We start from the raw sequence: 19,376 nt of genomic DNA, 5'->3' as shown, positions 1-19,376 counted from the left end.
TAATCTCACTGAAATGGAAACCAATCACTATAAAATAATTCACAAAATTGCTCCCCCCAAAGAGTTAAACATAACAGGATTCTTTCAACAACAAAAGAAGCACATCCTTCAACAACTGAAAAGAGGGGCACACTTGCAGAACTGCCTGAATAACTGAAGAACACCATTCTCAATAATTTAAGAACTACGGGGTACAAATTTGGGTCCCAACAGAGCCCAGGGGGACTATAAATGACAGCAAATATACCCCATAGGTACCACAGCAATGGTGGAGATGCACAGGAAAGAAGCACCTGCATTGGCAGTCAAGAGTCCAGCTGCCTGCCATTTTAAATTCAAACATTTCTGGCCTAAGGGTGAGAGTGCCAGAGTACCCCTTTGGGGTTATGGGGCTGGGTCCTGACATTCTTGCAACTTAAAGATCTACCCTTAGCATGCATGAGGGAAGGAACTTTCCACTTCCTTCTGCTCTCAAGTAGTCTAAATAAGGGATAAGGGAGTGGGGCTGTTGTCCTTTGAAAAGAAGTGGGAAGGTTTAAGGTGTGCTTGAGAAGAACTGGTACGCCTCTGCTTTCCTACCCATCCCAAGTACTGATCTAACACCAGCACCAAACCAAGTTCTTGTATTAATTTGCAACAGCCTCAACAAGTTGTGTCCAGGATACGTTAAGGACCACCTGATGCCTTATATTCCCGCCTGATCACAAGGTCTTTGGAGAAGCTTCGAAGTGGCTTATATCCACTAGGAATTGTGAGCTCAGTGTTGTGGGTTCAATTCAGTGAAACTCCCCTTCGGCTGAGATCAGACAGGCCCCATCACCCATTGAGCAGAGGGCTAGTCAATGTGGCACCTTCCAGATGTTGTTGGACTCCAACTCCCATCAAACTCATACAACATGGTCAATGGTGAGGGATGATGGGAGTTGTAGCCCACATACTATGTTTCAAGTGTTCCAGAACTTGGTAAAGCTTACTCTTAATTCAACGGGCATTTTGTGACACCCCCACCCTGTTTTATGGTCAATTTTAACAACTATTATGCTGTACCCCTATTGCACACAGCTTAAAAACAATTGTAGCAAATGGTATATACATTATTAAAATAAAGGAGGGGGGAATAACCCATGACTCTCCAGATCAGGGTTTCCCAAACTTGGGTCTCCACCTGTTTTGGGACTACAACTCCCATCATCCCTAGCTAATAGGAACCAGTGGTCAGAGATGATGTGAATTGTAGTCCAAAAACAGGTAGAGACTCAAGTTTGGGACACCCTGATCCAGAGGTTTTTCCTGGATGACATCTTCTACCATCCCATCCCACCATCATTGGTTATGTTGGCAGGGGCAGATGAGAGTTATATTTCAATGTTATTTGGGCCAGCAAACCCTATGCAAAGGAGTTTCTCTCCTGCTACCTTACAAAACAGACAGGTTACCACCAAACCACATATTTTATGTTGTTTTGTAATAAGGTGTATTTTTAATACCAAAAACAAAGCAAAACAAGGAGCTATGCAAGCCCAAACAGAATAAGGTAGCAGGGCATCCATTAATAAAAGGAATTTGTCTGTTGGCCACAGATGGAAAGAAATAATGAGCACCAGAAACTTTCTGACATTTTAGTTATTGATATTATATGCCAAAAAGAAAAATGGTAGAAGCTGGGCAAAATTGTTTTTTTTCCCCTTGAGGAGGAGAAGCCATCTATCACTAAATCACCCCACTGTTCCGCTCCCCACATACACTCACAATCATATTCTGAGGTGTTTGTCAGAATACAAGGTTTTCACTATTGTCAATAATAGTGTGAAAATGTTTGCACTGGAGTTATCTGATTAATGAAATCTTACAGTGAAACTCTATGCATTTTAAATCAGTAAGTATGCACAGGGCACTATTCGGGAAGAGCCTTTTCTCACCGTGGTCAACCATATGCCTATGGAAAGCTCACAAGCAGGTTTTCAGAAGCAAACTGCCTCTGACAGTGGAGGGAGAACATTGGGCCATGCTCCACCTCAAGTTCCCAGGTGCTCATGGGAAGCCCCTAACCAGGACTTGTGTTCCTCAGCGACTGGAATTCAGAGACATACTACAGCCATCTAAGCCTATGCATCCTGGTTAGTAGCTATCAATAGCCTTATTCTCCATGAATTTGTCCAGCCCCCTTTTACAGTCATTCAAATTCATGGCCATTGCAGCATCCTGTGGGAGTGAATGCCAACTATACACTGTGGGATGTACTACATCATTTTTTTCTTTCCCGTATCTTCCAATATCCATCTGCCTGGATGACCGTGAGTCATGAGACAGGCTACTCCACACCATAATTAACTGCCTCTGATCCTGTTGGAAACATTTAGCTATCACGCCTAGTAGCTACTGCTAGCCTTATCCCCCCATGAAGTTACCTAATAATCCTTTAAAGCTATACAAGCTAGTGGCCATCAACTGTATCTCATGGTGTTGACTGCCTGCATGTTCACCACATCTTTCCTCCTCCTGCTCACTGGTCCTTGGTAAATCAATGCCCTCTTTTGCTCCTACTGTTGTGACAAGGAAGGGAAGGGATAGCCAGCGTGACATTTGCCAGATGTTGAGTGTATTATGTGCTATGCACAATATTTCATGCAATGTTTATGATTATGTTGTAATTGCATGGCACTATGATTCGCCCAGGCCACTGGACCTTAACTTTCTGTATATCTTTATTGGGGTGAGATTGAGTTGGATCTGGTCAAGTTCACACACTACAGCTGCTGTTTTGAACTGCCAGTAACACAGTATGATAGTTTTGCCGTTTCTGATATATCTCTAACCAAACAAACAAGGAACAAACAAACAGAAACACAGTTGGTTTTCAGATCAGTGGAGAACTGGCTAGGCTGTCATAGAGCAAATGAATACAAGCACACAGAGTGGGTGGCTGTGAGCGTACCACAAAATGAGTGTCAGGAGTTCCCAAAGAAATACTTGGTACAAGGATAGCAGTGGTACAATCACATCCCCATTTCATCTGTGAAATACTGAAGGGAGACATTAACGCCTAAGAATTTGTATGCAGCTCTGCTTGATCAGGCCAGAGGCCTATCAAATCCTCTATCCTTTCTCACAGTGGCCGACAAGAAACATATAATAAGTCCTAAAGCAGGAGCTAAGCACACCAGCAGTGCTCACTTGTGCTCCTCACTTATGATTCCCTGTAAATGGTTTTCAAATACATACTGTCTCTGTCAGCAGAGTAAGGACCTTAGGTCATAATCCACCTTAAGTTCAGTTCTTCACATTTCCACATAAATCCTCATGGAGATTCATCAGCATCTTAGTGCAAAATTTTCCTAATATAGACATGCCTGTATGCCGTTTAACCCATGAAACACATCTTTACAAATTGATTTTCCTATTATAATGCCTTCTGTATGTTATTTTCACTTAATGTGTTCATTTTTATACATACATTGCCCTAACACGTGTTTTTATATAAGGCTGAATCATCTTAAAATTGTAGAGTTGAAAGGGACCCCAAGGATCATCGAGTCCAACCCCCTGGAATGCAGGAATCTCAGCTCGCATGCCTCATTTCAGCTCGCACGCCTCCTGCCTATGGAGGGGCCACTGTGAGTTCTTCAGCGGCTGCGACAGCGAGTGAGCGTCGGCAGCGGCAGCAACAGCGCCCATAGCTGAAGGCTTCAGCTACGGGCGCTGCCGCCGCCACCGCTCGCTCGCTCGCTCGTTGCTCCCGGTGCTGGCGGCAGTGCGGCCGGCCGGCTCAACAGCACCCCCTCCATTTCAGCGCCCTAGGCCAAGGCCTAGTTTGCCTAAATGGAGGCACCGGCCCTGTGTGGAAGGATGTATGGATCCAGAATTAGCCTCCACAGTCCCTTACGGACTCACTGCTAAAACTGATTATGGAAGACAATCTTACTCGGCTACGAGTGATTGCCAAAAAAGAAAAAGACATGTTGTTTCAAAAGTGTTAATTGGGTAGGTGGGGAACCTTTGGCTGTCCAGATATTGCTGAACTACAACTCCCATCTGTCCTAGCAAATATGGCCAATGGCTTTAAAAATATCATTGCATTAGAGGCATGAGTTTGGTCACAGCTTCCCCCTGAGCATAGAGATGCAACAATAATAAAAAAGATGCACCACTTACCTCTTTGCCAGTCATGAATAAACTGTAGTCTTCAGAGAAAAAGGAGATCTCTGGCTCTGTAGGTTAGTCCCCAGCCTTACCTTTGCAGTCCTTCATCCTGTGCTTCCAACCATGTCCTATTTTGCACAATGAATTGGGTTCTCAGTGAACATGTAAATTGTGCAAGATCCTGGGAATTTGCTTCCCCAGCACTGGGATCCCAGTTGAGGCCATCAGGGCCTCTGACTGTATGCTACATTACGCCTTAAGTTGTGTAAATAAAAATCAGAACCCATCAGTTGGCATAATCTATCCATCATATTTTCCTCTCATTTCCTTAGGCTTCTATTTGCTCTGATTCCTGTATCTCAGTCTGCCACTGATCCCAGCACCTTCTTTTTCCTGCTGTGGCAGATTTAAACTGGGGAGACACAAATCCTCACTTGGGCTCATCACTAACCTACCTCACTTGGCTGTCTGAGGAAGGTGTACCATCCTGAGCTTTTTAGCTTAGCTCTTGGGTTCTTTTCTCTCTCTCTCTCAGCAATCCTATCTTGCCAACACAGATTCTCCTAGCATGGTGCTGTTTTCAGTTCCAACTCAACTGCTCTATAACTTCACTCAGAGGAGAGAATGTCCTTGAAAATTCCATGTAGCCTTCTTTAATTCTCTATCACTAAAGAATATTCATGGAATGTTCTAAGGCATCACACTATTCTCAGCCAATGGGTGCACTCAACATTTCATTGCTCCTATGAACTTCACAAAACTCAAAGCACACTGCAATATGGAGTGAAAGCTCTGAAATTTTAACATTTGCAGATGGGGCACACAGCAGGCATAGCTTAAAAGAAACTTCAGCCTTGATTTTCCAGGGTGGGAGGCTGGGTGAAGAGGGGGCAGCTCTCAGATGAGAGCTGGGAGGGTTTATTCTTCTGTGTGTGGAATAACGGTTAACATATAATTTTGACAGAGGGTTTTGCAATCTCCTTTTGGTTGTTTTCTTCTTTCTCTTCTTCCTTATTTCCTTCATTTCCTTATTTTTCCTTCTTTCCCTTTTTTCTTTTCTAGGTTAGTGTGATTTTTATTGAAATTTATGTTGAAAACTTTTCATAAGAAATGATTAAAAAAATAAGTTTCACCCTTGCAGGTGCCAGGTTATTCTTATTTAATAATAATAAATATTATCTACTCTGCACCTATTGCCATATTACATGCCAAATACAAATTAAAACAGATGCCATTCAGAGAGAAATCAGGAGCAGTCATGAAGAAAAAGCAAGAGAGAAGAATGGTTTGGCAATTTCTTAATAAGAGAAGAAATTATTATCATATTATAAGGCTTAACTGTCATAAACGTTCAGTAGCCTCTAAATCAGCCTTCTCCAAACCTGGTCTCTTTTAGAGGATTACAACTCCCCTCAGCCCCATGGGACTGCTTTCTGAGTTTAACAGTCCACAGAAACTTACCAATAGTGTTCAGACATTCTTCTCCTCACTGCTCTTTGAAGTCTCGCCTCCACATTATACTCTTTGAGGAGGAAGGTGAAGACTTACCTCTTTCACTACGTTTTTGAAGGTGAAGCCATGGGAACATATGGTGAAGGGTACTTAAATAAAGGGGAAAGGGTGTGGGATGTGAAACACAAAAGCAGTCAAGAACAACGTCCCTAGAGTGGACATAAAAGGGGATGTCTCGACCAGCCAGTCGGAATTTCATGTTTCTCTTAGGCTGGGACAGACTTCCTCTGCATGTGACTAGAGGTGGGCGTGACCTCACCTGCCCAGGTAACAAAAGAGCAGGACTGGTCAGCCATCTCTCTCTCTCTCTCTCTCTCTCTCTCTCTCTCTCTCTCTCTCTCTCTCTCTGACTACATTCGTCAAAGAAGCAACATCTGCTAAGCCTAAGATTCTCTCTTGGCTTCCAGCCAAGTTTTGTAACTTAAGTCTGCCTTCTGGTACCCATTTGTGAACAGAATGTGTATACTTTTATAGAAGGCTGTGTCATGTCTATCTTTTTATGAGGGACTAAAGGGGAAATTACCAACGAAACTTATTTTAGAGGCTTTAGCGAGCCTGAGCAAACGCATCCGCTGTGCAAGTTTAAAAAGATGAATGTTACACTGCTAAATTGTAGAACTTGTTAATGCAAGTTGGAAAGGATATAATCAAACAATATATCCTCTCCTGCAACCCTGAACATTCCCACAAAGGGATTAGAAGCTTTGGTTCCTGGTTAGCTGCAAACTATGTTTGCTATTAGGACTGAGCCTGGCAAAGGCATAGGTTTCACCTATTATCCATCTACTCCCAACATGTGTGGAGGGAAGGGAGGAAGGAGTGTCCCAGTCCAAAGCTTATGGCTGCCAAGGAGTGTAACCATTTGGCATTATGTTTAGACACAAGAAAATGGGCAACCTGGTAACCTTCTTTCCATAAAGATTTATTTTTAGTGCTTAAGATACAGAGGTAGGCTTGAATATATGTATTCAATGCCCTGTGAATTCTCAGAAAGCTCCCAAACCAGCCTTTTGCATGGGTCATAGGGTGGGGCATGTCAGTCAGGATTTTGTGAGTGTTTGAGAAGAGGTCCCGAACAAAGGATCAGAGTGAGCTTCTATAGCGTTTGCTACTATTGCAAAGCTTTTAATTTGCACACAGCCACAACTTGGTTTTATTGTATTGTTTTATACAGAATCTGTTGTAAACCAACCTAAGATTTTCAAGGAAAGGTGCCATATACTTTAATAAATAAACAAAACAGCACCAACCCCTTTCAGATGAAACACAAGGCATCCTAAGTCCTGCCCAGTTCAAGATTAGTGGACTGAAATTGTTGCAAGGATATAGAGAGCATGAAGATTGGCTTAATTCACACACTTCTCAGCGAAGAATTCAGATTTTCTTTGGCACGGAATGTGGGTAGCCCAACCAGGGGTCCTCTCTGCCTTTAAAAAGACTTCATCACACACACACACACACACACACACACACACACACACACACACACCATAGGCCATGCTTTTCGGTAAGCTTGAAATCTTGCTCAACAGGCAGCTGGAATCCAAGAGTAGCGGGTAACACTTCTCACTCAACCGCTGACTACCCGCTGCCTTTCTGAACCAGTTCCCATGGTAACAGGGGCCTGACAAGAAAGAAATAGGGTAAAAAAGATTTTAAAGTCATCCCTAATTTGAAATTTCTATCCAGTTTGCCACATTCCCCTCACCGTTCACATGGAAACAAGGAGTAAGACAGCAGTAGACAGAGACAAAGATGGCTTTGCTCCTTCATTTTTGTATTTTTGGTAAGGTTCTAGTCTAAAATCAATGCATCAGGAGGTTTCTGACACCCCGACCTAAAGTCTGTTTACTTAAACAGGCAGAGGAAGAAAGGGAACACATGCCTGAAATAGAATTTCACATATACTAATAGCAAATTCAATTCTCCAAGTGCCAGTCCTTCCGAAGTCAAAACGCCACCATTCATACACAAGGAGGAGATATTATCAGGCTTGGAAGAAACACAATACTGCACAAGTATGAATGTGGGATACACACATATATACACACATACAAATATATTGGGGGGGGGTAGAACCATAAGGGGGGATGACCCAAAGCAACTTGTTGAGGACCATGCATGCTCAGTAGTTGTAGAATGCCAAGTGCCTGTTTAAGCAGAAAGAAATAGTGAAGGAATTGAGGTAGATGGGAAATGGAATGGGGTAGCCTGGAAGAGTATGACTAACATTCTGAGCAGGAGCATGCAATTATGGTGCGGCAATCTATTGTCCAAGGTCCCACTTGGTGTTTTTTTTAATGTTAACTATTTAATTTAAGCATTCTGTGCTGTATCCAACTCAGAGTAGACCCACTGAAGGGACAAGACCAACTTAGGTCCACTAACTGTAGAGAGTAGGACTTTGTTGGCTACAGCCTACTTTAAAGAAGGAGGTAATATTATCTCAACTATTATTATATTTATATACAAGGTTCCAGCCAGGAGCCAAAGTAGCTTACAATTAAGGAACAAAAACCAGAGTGCATGGTTCTCTTCCCCACAAATCCTGCAAGGTAGCTGAAGATGAGGGTAAGCAACTGACCCAATGACCTTTATGGCTGAGTGGGTACATGAGACGAGCACAGTTGACACTAAGCACTACATGGGTGCACAAGATCCAATAATGTCATGATCTACTTAATGCTGTTAGAAAAACTAGTGCCTCCTCGTGTCTTGGGCAGCTGTATAAAAGGCTCCTTACAGAGGGTCAGTTAATACTCAGCTTCTCGCCTCCTCTAGCCCCCACCCTTACTAGAGTGTATAGCCATCTAAAAACCCTATTATGATAGTTGTGAATTTAAAAATGATGGTCATGCCCTTGTCCCACCTCTGAAGGGCAACTCTGCTTCTGCTACCCCTGAAGGATATCCCCAAAGGCCGCTTGCCCTTCAGAGGTGGGGCAAGGGTGTGACCATCATTTTTATATTCACAACTCTCATAGAGAACAAATGCAGAAGATGTCCTTCGGGGTCATCCTTTTGGGGTAGCCAGCTGCCCAAAGAGGGCACAGTTTATAGGATCCCCTGGAAGTAGGTAATATAAGCAGGCATATTGAGCTCACTCTGGTACCTCACACAAATGCTGGTGAGCATGAGAATTAGGTCACCTAGCAAAGCCAATAGTCTTTTATAGTGCAAATCAACTGCACTGGTTATTAGTTCAAGAGGCAACTGCTCACCATACATGGATTCCCTTTGTGTAGGCCTTAAACCAGAAAACAAAACTGCTCACAACAGCCAGCTTCCATACAAGGATCAATCTTGCAGGATGAGGACCATGGTCCTGACATATTTTCTTCCTCCTCCTCAGACTTTGATGATAAGGTTAACAGTTTCAAAAATGTATTATTCAAAAGATACTTTATGAAAATTTATAGACAAACAACCCTGCGGTGTATGTACTGTTTGCAAAGAAAGGTTGACATTTTGTAATTCACTATTTAAATTGGAGGAGAGCAAGCATACAAATCACTCAGCACCGCTTGATCTGCCTTAACACTGAAATACTTCCATGAGAAATATGTTCTAATTAGAGAGTCTGAAACAAATATCTCCCCTCTCCCCACCACCTATGTTAGATATAATCCACAAAGAATAAAGCACACGGAAGCCTCATTGATTTCAGTGGGAAGCTTTTAAGCAGGTGCTTACCACTCCTGCTTAAACCAATAAGAGCTCAACTGAAGAACATAGGAACATACCCTGCAACATTTCTCTGACGAAAATAGGGATGTTCCATTCCATAATAATGCTATTTATCTGCATCTTACTGGGTTGCTCCAGCCACTCTGGGTGGCTCGAGGGTCGGATAACTCCATTCCCTCCAACATTTCTCCAATGAAAATAGGAAGTAAAAGTAGGACGTTCTGGGATCAAATCAGAAACCGGGATGGCTTCTCTAAATCAGGGATGTCCCTGGAAAATACGGACACTTGGAGGGTCTTTAGGAACACAAGAGCTGACATGCAGGGCCAGACCAAAGACCTGTTGAATCAAATCTTGCTTCCCATGGTAGCCAACCAGACACTTACAAGAAGCCCAAAGCAGGAGCATAGGTCACGACCAACAGCCTCTATTCCCTCTAGTTCAGTATTGTTTGTACTGACTGGCAGCAGCTCTCCAGAATTTCAGTCAGGAGTCTCTCCCAGCCCTACTTGAAGATGCCAGGGATTTGACCTGGGACCTTCTGCAAGCAAGGCAGGTGGCTCCACCACGGCCTTCCCCCATTGTTGCTACCCAGTTTTCTGCTGCTGCTGCTGCTGCTGCTGCCTCACACTGCTAAAAATTCTAATGCAGCTTCCTGGGAGTATTTTCTATGTAGTGTGGTGTGTATGGGCATGCATGTGCACAGAAAATAAAAATACTGAAGTTTTCTGCATACATGCTCCGAGTGCTATTGAATTATCCTACTCTCATAATCCTACACCTGAGTAGGTAACACACCATCTCCACAGTCCAGCATTGCAACCTATTCATAGCTTTCTATGCAGAGGCTAATCAGGTGGGTGGAAATAGGGCTGAGTGTCTTTTTAGTGGTGGTGCTTCATTTATGGAACTCCCTCCACCTTCATTGCTACCGGTATATTTTCAGTGCTAGCAAGTACTGTAGTTGTTGACGATGTTGCTGTTGCTGTTATCATACTGTTCAGACTTTTTAAATTCTGGTGCTTAAACTCCCCCTCTCCTACTTTTCACTACAATTTCATTTTCTTGTTTCTTTTTATGGCACCGATTTTTATTGTTGTATTCTGTTCTTGTAAACTGCCCCAGGAACTGCTTTTGGCACAGCAGAGATACATTGAAACAAACTAAAAGATTTTGTGACTGCTATTGGAATCAGAGTGGAAACCTGGAACCTTGATTTTCCAGGATTTTCCAAACAGGAGCCTCCAAGGGTACAAAACTCTTACCTGCTGCGGAGAGGGGTGCAAGCAGAAAGAGCACATCCAGGTTTTCCCCATTTTCAGCAGGAATTCAATCACATACTCACAAGTGAAAGTTTCACAAAGTTGCTTTGACGCTCTTGCACAATAAATCGCCCCCCTCCCCATGAAACTTTTAGCAATACGGAAAATGATGTGAAACTACAATCGCTCTATGTAACATCAGATAACCTCCCAGCAAACAGATTGCAGTGAACACTTAATAGCCATTTCCATCTGACTTCCTAGCAAACATTGTGCAAACTTACTCAATGAACAGGTTGTCTGGAAGAAACCAGAACACAGTCTCCTCTCCTCACAAATGCCTGGACTGGACTACATGTATGCTGAATTCTAGCTAGTTCTAGTTTTGCCTAGCCGTTTAGAGGTAAATTCCACAACACACATTTTGGAGAGGGGGGGAGAGATACATGCACCTGCCCTTTCAGACTAATGCTGCGTGAATAATGCCCTACAGTTTATCAAAAGGTTTCTTTCCCCACGAAAGAGGCTTCTGATTTTTTTCCCCCCACCACAGGGTGCTTTATAATTATTGTGCAAGCTTGAAGCGACCTCATCACTTGGCCAAATCTGCACCATGCATTTAAAACTCATGTACCACTTTAAACAGTCATTGCTTCCCTCAATGAATCCTGGGGGTTCTAGTTGGTTAAGGATGCTGAGGGTTGTTACGGAGACCTCTTTTCCCCTCACAGAGCTACAATTCTTCTCAGAGAACTCTGGGAACGGTGGCTCCGCAAGGGGAATAGGGTATCTCCTAACAACTCTCAGCACCCTTAACTAACTACAGTTCCCAGAATTCTTTGAGGGTAGCCATGGCTATCAAAGTAGTATAAAACTGCATTATAGTGTGGATGGGGCAATGGTGACACTCAGCAGTCTCCCCAATTGCCCACACTTCCTGATCAGAAAAAACTCCATGAGAGGAGTTACTTCATGACATTTCCTCATGGGCTTTAACTGAAATGCAGGAAGCTGGAAATGGGAGTATATGTTGTTAGATAACCTAGTGAACTCCACAGCCTGAGTAGATGTTGAACCCACTTCTCTCTGACATATTAACACTGAACATTCTAATAAAAATCGCCTAATATATCAGGAGGGTCTTCCTTACCTGCTCAGATCTATTCACATAGATGACACCTAGTGTGCTGCATTGCTTCAAGTTTCAGACTAGGTTTGAGTTCAAATATTTGTAGACTGCCTTTCAGGATCAAACCCTCCCAATGTGGCTTCCAACTTACACATTTACAAATGGGGTTTAAATCCCCATTCCACCATGAAGCTCGAGGGATTACCTTGGACCAGCTGTTATCTCAGCCCAAGATTTATTCACATAGTGCATGGTTAAACTATGGAACTCACTTCCACAGGATGCATTAATAGCCACCAACTTAGATGGCTATAATAGCAGACTAGACAAATTCATGGTGGAGAAGGCTGTGGGTGGCTGCTAGCCATATTGGCTCTGCTCTGTTTCTGTGATCGGAGGCAGTAAAACTTCTGAATATAAGTTGCTATAATACACAGGAGGGGAGAGTATTATTGTGCTTGAATTCTGCAGGCAGGCGTCTCACTGGCCTCTGGTGGGCCACTGTGAAAACAGGATGCTGGACTAGATGGGCCTAGACCTGATCCAGCAGGCTGTTCTTACGTACTAACCTACCTCACAAGGTTGCTGTTAGGTTACTCTTTCCTGATAAACCCTACAAGCAAGTTTTCACGGTAGACTGAAGTTTACAAATACACAGTTTGCCTTAAATTCTGTGATGAGTCATGGTTCAACTCAAATTTGAATGAAGGACTTCCATCTTATGTTCATTAAACCCACACAGTATAGCACAAAGGTCAATGAAAAGCAGTGCAACGGTGAAAAACACTGTAAGCACAACAGTGAAACAAATGGAAAACATCTCAAACCAATACACTGATCCCCACATATTCCCAGAGACTAAATGGCAAGGAAGATTGCAGAATAAGGACCAAATCAGGCAAAACATTATTTGTGTCTTTAGCTCCTGCATGTTTTATTTCTATTTTTTATTTCTATTTTTTAAAAAACAAACAAACAACAACAGCAGCAGCAGATTGCAGGTTGGGAAAAGACACCAGATTGGAACAGTAATATTTTGAGTTGAGGCAACTCTTTGCCTGTACCATGGTTCTGATCCAAACCCTCTATGCCTGCTCTTTGCAATGAGGGAAATGCTCTCATTGGCAGCAGTGGGAGCTTTCATCCTATTCTAATAGCAGGCAGGGAGTGGGGATGATACAGACCAGGACTATGGGTGGGGTGGGGGAAAGGTTACACATTGCCATGCCATGCTCCCAATATGCTTCTACACTCGCTTTCCATATTTAATTATCACACACAACAGCACACAAAGACTGAAGAAATCAATAACATCACATCTATCTGGCCCTCTGAAACTCCTGTCTAAAGCAGGGGTGGGGAACCTGAGACCCAGGGAGATTAATGTGGCCCCCGAGACCTTTCTAACCGGCCCCTGGAACTCTCCTGAGGCCACAACACCTCTTCCAGGCAATACTCTACAAACTTCTTTTTCCTGGCTAGGAAGTGCTCCATGAACTGTGGTCATATCTACCTGGATGGAGGAGTGTGTGTGTGTGTGTGTGTGTGTGTGTGTGTGTGTGTGTGTGTGTAAAAGAGAGTGAATGTGGTGTAGTGGTTAGAGCATCCGACTAGGACCTGGGAGACCAGGGTTCAAATCCTGACTTGGCCATGAAGGTCACTGAGTGATGTTGGGCCAACTTACTTCACAGGGTTGTTGTGAGGATTAAAGGATGTTGGGGAGAACCATGTATGCCACCTTGAGCTTCTTGGAGAAGAAACAGGGATATAAATGCAATAAATAAAATTTTTAAAAGACGTCTTACTTTTGCATGGTTGGAATGCAGCTTTGCACAAAAGGTAAGACAACTGCCCCACCCATTTTTGCCTCTGGCCCCATCATTTGCATGAGCTCCGCCCCACCCAAGTAAGGTTGCTCATGAAAGAATGCAAACCTCAGGCTGAAAAAATGCTCCTGACCCCTGTAGTAAAATGACGGGCCACAAAAAGGTGGCGACAAACAGGATGCATGCAAGAATGATCCAATAACATTTTACAGGCATGCCACAGGAGCAGGCAGGCAGGCAGGCAGGAAGAAGGATGAAGCATGAACAGAGAATCCTTCTACAGCACTAACCCTGAAACCAGATTGCAGATGTATTACGAGACAGAAATTCATCTTCATTATGCACCTCCTTGCTGGCAACAACAACTGGGGGGGGGGTATCATCAACTCTCAAAACATTTTGTCCTCATTTTCCACTTCAGAGGGACAGTCAAGTCATTTCCCCTCAATTAAAATCCATTTCCAAAATAGATACCCCCCCCCGGATGTGCTAGAAGGCTTTATATTACCGCTTCACAGCTAACTGTATCACTGTTATACCAAACACTGCCTCAACACAAGAACACAATATATTTTATCATCTGCATATCTAAGCCATCTATTCTACTAATTACTAGCTGGATTGCAAGAGAATGATAATTGCAGGTGGGTTTGGAGGAAACAAAGTATCTGTGCAGATTAGGTGGGGGGAGAAATTAATAATATGATATAAAGCAAACAGGCTGCATACTGGCAACGAATGATACTGGAAAATCTTTACGCTTGTGAAGATTTGTATGTCTTTATCAGCTCTTATATTCCTCACAAGAACTTCCAAGACCAAGATGAACAACAGCGGTGATAATGGGCATCCTTGCTTTGTTCCTTTTTGTATTTTATATTCATTTGTTATCGCTTGGTTTACAATTAATTTTGCATTTTGTTCCGAATATATTGCTTGTATACCTTTCAAAAATGTTGAGGTAGTATTTGTTTGCTTTTAACCTTATTATCCAGTGCATTGAGACAACTCCTCAAAGAATGTGGGCAAGGGCTGGAATTCTGCTCCATGTCCCAATGAAAATTAATGCTACTTTTTAAATTTCCAGGTAAGTGTCCTTATCTATGGAGTGTGGAATCCTGAGTTTTACACTTATTACACTGATCGTTCTAAGCAGTACAAAATAATGCCATAAACACTGCTAAAAGTATTACTATGAAGTTCAAGGCTATTGGCATTTTCTAAGCTTACCAATTTTAATACACTGCGGGCAGATATGTAATATCCAAACCATCACTAAAAAGGCTGCAATCCTCTTCCCATTTTTCCGAGAGTAACTCCACTGAACAGTGGGACATGCTGCATAATCCTACGAATGTGTACTCAGAGTTCAGTCCTACAGAACTTTATGAAGCTTACTCCCAGGTAAGTGAAGTTAGGACTGCAACCTTCTTCTTAATGCAGTGCAAGTCATTAACTGCACAATCCTATGCTGGTCTACCCAGAAATAAATCCCACTGTATTAAGTGAAGCTTACTCTCAGGAAAGTGGGGAGAGGACTGCAAAGGGTTGTATGCAATGCTAGTCCTACTCAGAGTAAACCCATTTAAATTAATGAAGGTGGTTAACTTAGGTACATTAATTTCAAAAGGTCTGCTCTGTGTAAAAATTATTTGAGTGCAACCCAAAACTCCTACTACCAGTTACAATTTAATGCTTACCAGGGGAAGGAGCAAGACCAACAAATATGTTTTTAGATCCATTTATCATAAACACATGTTGGCGAAATCTACTGCTTAATGCTTCTGTCATGTGCTTTATAAACACATCCTGTACATCTTAATAAATATCTGGGACCTTAGTCTACAAAGCTGAAGATACTCCTTTAATTTAGTATAGTGTATTTAGAAGATGGGCATATAAAACATCACATAGTTCACATGGCAAGATACTTTTCCTTCACTCGAAAACAATCAGAGCATAGAATTGCATCTCAGAAAGGATGCACAGCATGTGGGAGAAAGATGGAAAAATAAATTCCATTTCCCCCCCCCTCCTCATTCACTAGCTAGCTTGCTCACTGTTAATATTCCTCAGTACTTCATATTCCTACACTGTTCTGTTTGCTACAGCTAGGGATGTGGGTGCACATATGAAATCAATTCTGTGCTGTGTTGTTTAGTTCAAGTAATTAAAAGAGAAATGCAAACACATAAGCACACTTGCCGTTATTTCCGCAAATGCACCCAGAGTCAAAACAGGCATATTTGATGCGTCTTCAGGGCAATGTCACCAGCTGGATTTATTTTTGACACTATAACAAAGAGTCTCGTGGCACCTTGAAGACTTAACAAATTTACACTACAGGTCATCCATCTCGACAATTAAGCTGCAGAGAAGGGCTCCATACAACCAAGATAGATTTCTGACTATTTGTAAACCGCAACCATAGGATATAAAATGATCATTTAGTGCAGTCCTATATTGATCTGCACAGAAGTAAGCCCCCTTCCTCTGGGGGTGGGAAAGGGAAAGTCTGATTAAAAAGACTCCACCATCAAAACCACATGCTACTACTGGTGCTGATTAGAGCCACTGAAGCTTGCTTGAGCTCCACTCCACCATGGACAAAATACAACTGCAAGCTCTCCCTCCTTCACATACAACGGCTACTATCATCATTCATTTCCAAATAATGAACCCAACGGCTTTTTTCAATGCCCAGCAGAAGCAATTGCAGGAAGCTAAGAGTGTATAAGAGCACCTGCGTTGATTGATGGATTGCAAGTGTTAAGTGAAAATGACCAGAGGTGCCAGGAGTGAGGAAACTGCTAAGCATATCACCAGGAAGACTGGAAAGTAGCTGGGAAAAGGTGAAGGAGAAAACGAAGGCAAGGAGAGGTCACTAGGAGCTGCCTTCTCATTCACCCTAACCTGGATTCCACAAAGGCCCTAGAACTCGAAGAGAAATATATTGCCACACCTTGAAGCAACACTCCTTTTTCCCTTAAAGACTGTCTTCACTTAACTGTTAGTAAAGCACATCCATAAAGCACATCCACAAATTCCTTCCCACCAGCTAAGTTAGAATTTCAAGTCAGTAAATAATTGAATTTCTGCTGACTTTAAAGATGTTAAAAGCTCATGGTTGTGTTGCAACACACTTTTAATAAAGACAAATAAAGCCAGTATGTCTGCTTTAGAGCCAACACTGTGTAGCAGTTATGAGAGTGCAAAGCCAGAAGCCCAGAGTTCAAATCTCAACCCATGAACTCATTAGGCAATCCACCATCCCATCAGTCCATACACGACAAGGAGCTGAGAGCAAAGAACTGCCTTACAAGGTTGTTGTAAGCAATACAGATAATTTAAATTGATTTTTTTTTGGGGGGGGGAGATGATAGAAAAATGCAAGTGCTGAATATCATTATACTCATAACATGAAAAAGCTGAACTATCTGGGCCTGAGAGGGAGTATCTTTCTGACGTGAGAGAATCCCAGAGAATAACACATTAATTAAAAGGAGACACATATAGCACCTACAGTTACAGTATAAAAGGAAAATAATACAACAACTGTGAGCAAAGGGGACCCCCTATAGGCAAAATAAATGTTTGGAGATAGCTAAAACACATACTACATAATTTCTGATTGTATATACAGTATATAGCCTACCAATCTGTTTAAAGAGCTGGACATCTCTCACACACTGCAATTCACAGTGTACAAATTCAATTATAAACATGACAATCAAATACACTTCAGTCTAATACTGCATCTTTCCAGTGTATATGTGTACAATTGGACACATTTAGAATCTGCAGCACATAAAAACCCACAATGTGAAGTGCAAATGTTAGAACACAGACAATACCAAAGTTGCACACCAGTCTACAGGCAAAAGTTGCTGTTCCTAAACACAAAGCTGGACACATGGGTCTAAAAAAAAATGCAGCACATCAGGCCAAGCATATGTTCATGAATGTGAGATTCTCTTACATAGGCTATTTGATGGATTATTATCACTCTCCCCCCTCACCACCCCAATACACACTGTTGCACCTTGACTTGACCCACAGCACCCATCAATCCACACGCACCGGGTCCGAGTAGAGAGACTATGCATCCAATCTACACCACTTGATGTACAACATTCGGTTAATTATTTCAAGCGGGGATTCCACCTACAATTCAAGTGTGGTTGGAAGATGTGTGCAAGGTTCCTGTGGGTTTGCACTACGGTTTTGTGCATGGGGTGCGCGCGTGCGTGTCGCGATCCCAGCAGCAGAAGTGTCGGAGTGTCCTTAAGAGATCTCGGCTGATTTACACAGAGCATATCCTGCGCATAATTCATCCCGAAAGCAAGCCCCACCGCGTCCAGTTGAGCATATTATACTACCTAGTAAGTGAGCTCAGGATTGCAGCCTTATTGATTGTGACTTCCCGTTGTTCTCCTCCTGCAACATCAGACCCACGCGCGCACACACAGACACACACGCACGGACATGTCAAGTCCAGTTAGAGCGGAGTCGAGGTGGAGGAGAGGGAAAGGGACCATCGGATCTCCAAGGGCGCGCGCACAAGCTCTTCCATCGCGCAAGCCAGCCAGCCAGCCAGCCAGCCAACCCCCCCCTCTTCTTCTTTTTCTTCCTCCTCCTCCCCCTCGAGCCAAACTTACCTGCTTGCCCAGTGGAAGTTTCAGTTGCTGCTGCTGCTCCTGCAGCAGCGCCGCCTCCACCCCGCGCGGCTCCGGTGGCTAGCCATCGCGCCCGGCTGCCGACGCTGCTGCCCTCGTCCTGCCTCTCCCCGGCGCGGCAGCTACGCTGAAGGCGAATATAAATCCACATAGCCGAGGATGCAGCTGCTGCTGATTGCCCGCATCATCATACCTCCTCCCCTTCCCAGTCCTCCTCGCAGGGGCGATTCAGCGCCAAAAGCAGAGAGAGGAGACCCGGGCTTGTCCGCAAAGGCAGACAGGCTGCTTCGGAAACGCGAAGCTGCACCAGCCCGGTCTGCTGCCTTGTCACTGCTCTCGCTCTCTCGCCTTTGCACACCCAGCCGCTCTGCGCCGGGCAGACTGGCAGCAGAGAACCCGATCCCTTCCGAGCGGTTTGCCTCCTCGGCCGCTAATGAGCATGCCCGGGAGAGGAGGAAGGACATGCGCGCTGCCGACGCCGAAGCCTCTGCCTTTACCTGCTGCCAGACTCTTGTGCAGGTGCACTGGGAGGAAAGCAGAAAAAGGAAGGAGGGAGGGCTTTGGGGAAGTGGGCAGAGGGGCCCAATTCTAACCAGAAAGTGAAGGGGAAGCTTTCCCCAGAGACGATCCTTACTTCGGGATGGGGAACAGAGCGCAAAATGGGAGAACGGGGATTCGACGAAAAGCGGCTAAAAGGGAGGTGGAAGTGGGAAGATTTTCCAGTCTCTCTCTGTCACACACACACACTGCTCAGATCCGTCTTCGTCTCCTCACCTCTCTCCAGAAAACACCCATATCCATGGGTTGCTAAAGACTGGGAGATGGGTGGTTGGGGGCCACAGAATGCGCAAAGCGGGAGAAATGCCGCTAGGCTGGGAAGCCGGAGAGAAAGAGGCAAGCGACGCTCGGCGGCGGCGGGTGCTAGGGAAGAGAAGGGAGGGAGGAGGCTGGCGGTGTCAGCCAGAAGGGTGCAGCGAAACACACAGAGATTATTGGGGGAGAAAAGCAACAGGTGAAGACTGCCGCCGGCACACCCCGAGGATCCTTGAGAACGACTGCAGAAAGAGGATGGCGAAGAAATCTGAACCTCGCATTCAGTTGGCTTGGGGAGATACGGCTGCCTTATCAGAGCGACAACCCGGACC

The 19,376-nt window shown here is 43.9% G+C and overlaps 1 protein-coding gene across 3 annotated transcripts in view; it reads right to left on the bottom strand.

Moving 5' to 3' along the window:
* Nucleotides 1-18,717, bottom strand: part of TENM1 (teneurin transmembrane protein 1) — a 375,340-nt gene extending 356,623 nt beyond the window's left edge. For all 3 annotated transcript variants that reach the window (XM_060270164.1, XM_060270166.1, XM_060270165.1), the window contains exon 1: nucleotides 18,214-18,717. The gene's annotated coding sequence lies outside the window, so the exon portion shown is untranslated. The remainder of the gene's footprint in view (nucleotides 1-18,213) is intronic.
* Between the last annotated feature and the right edge of the window lie 659 nt (nucleotides 18,718-19,376).

The sequence above is a fragment of the Zootoca vivipara genome, chromosome Z, assembly GCF_963506605.1.
Source record: "Zootoca vivipara chromosome Z, rZooViv1.1, whole genome shotgun sequence".
NCBI classification, from domain to species: domain Eukaryota; kingdom Metazoa; phylum Chordata; class Lepidosauria; order Squamata; family Lacertidae; genus Zootoca; species Zootoca vivipara.
Note: the sequence above shows the minus strand (reverse complement) of the source record. Positions and strands in the feature narration are given on the sequence as shown.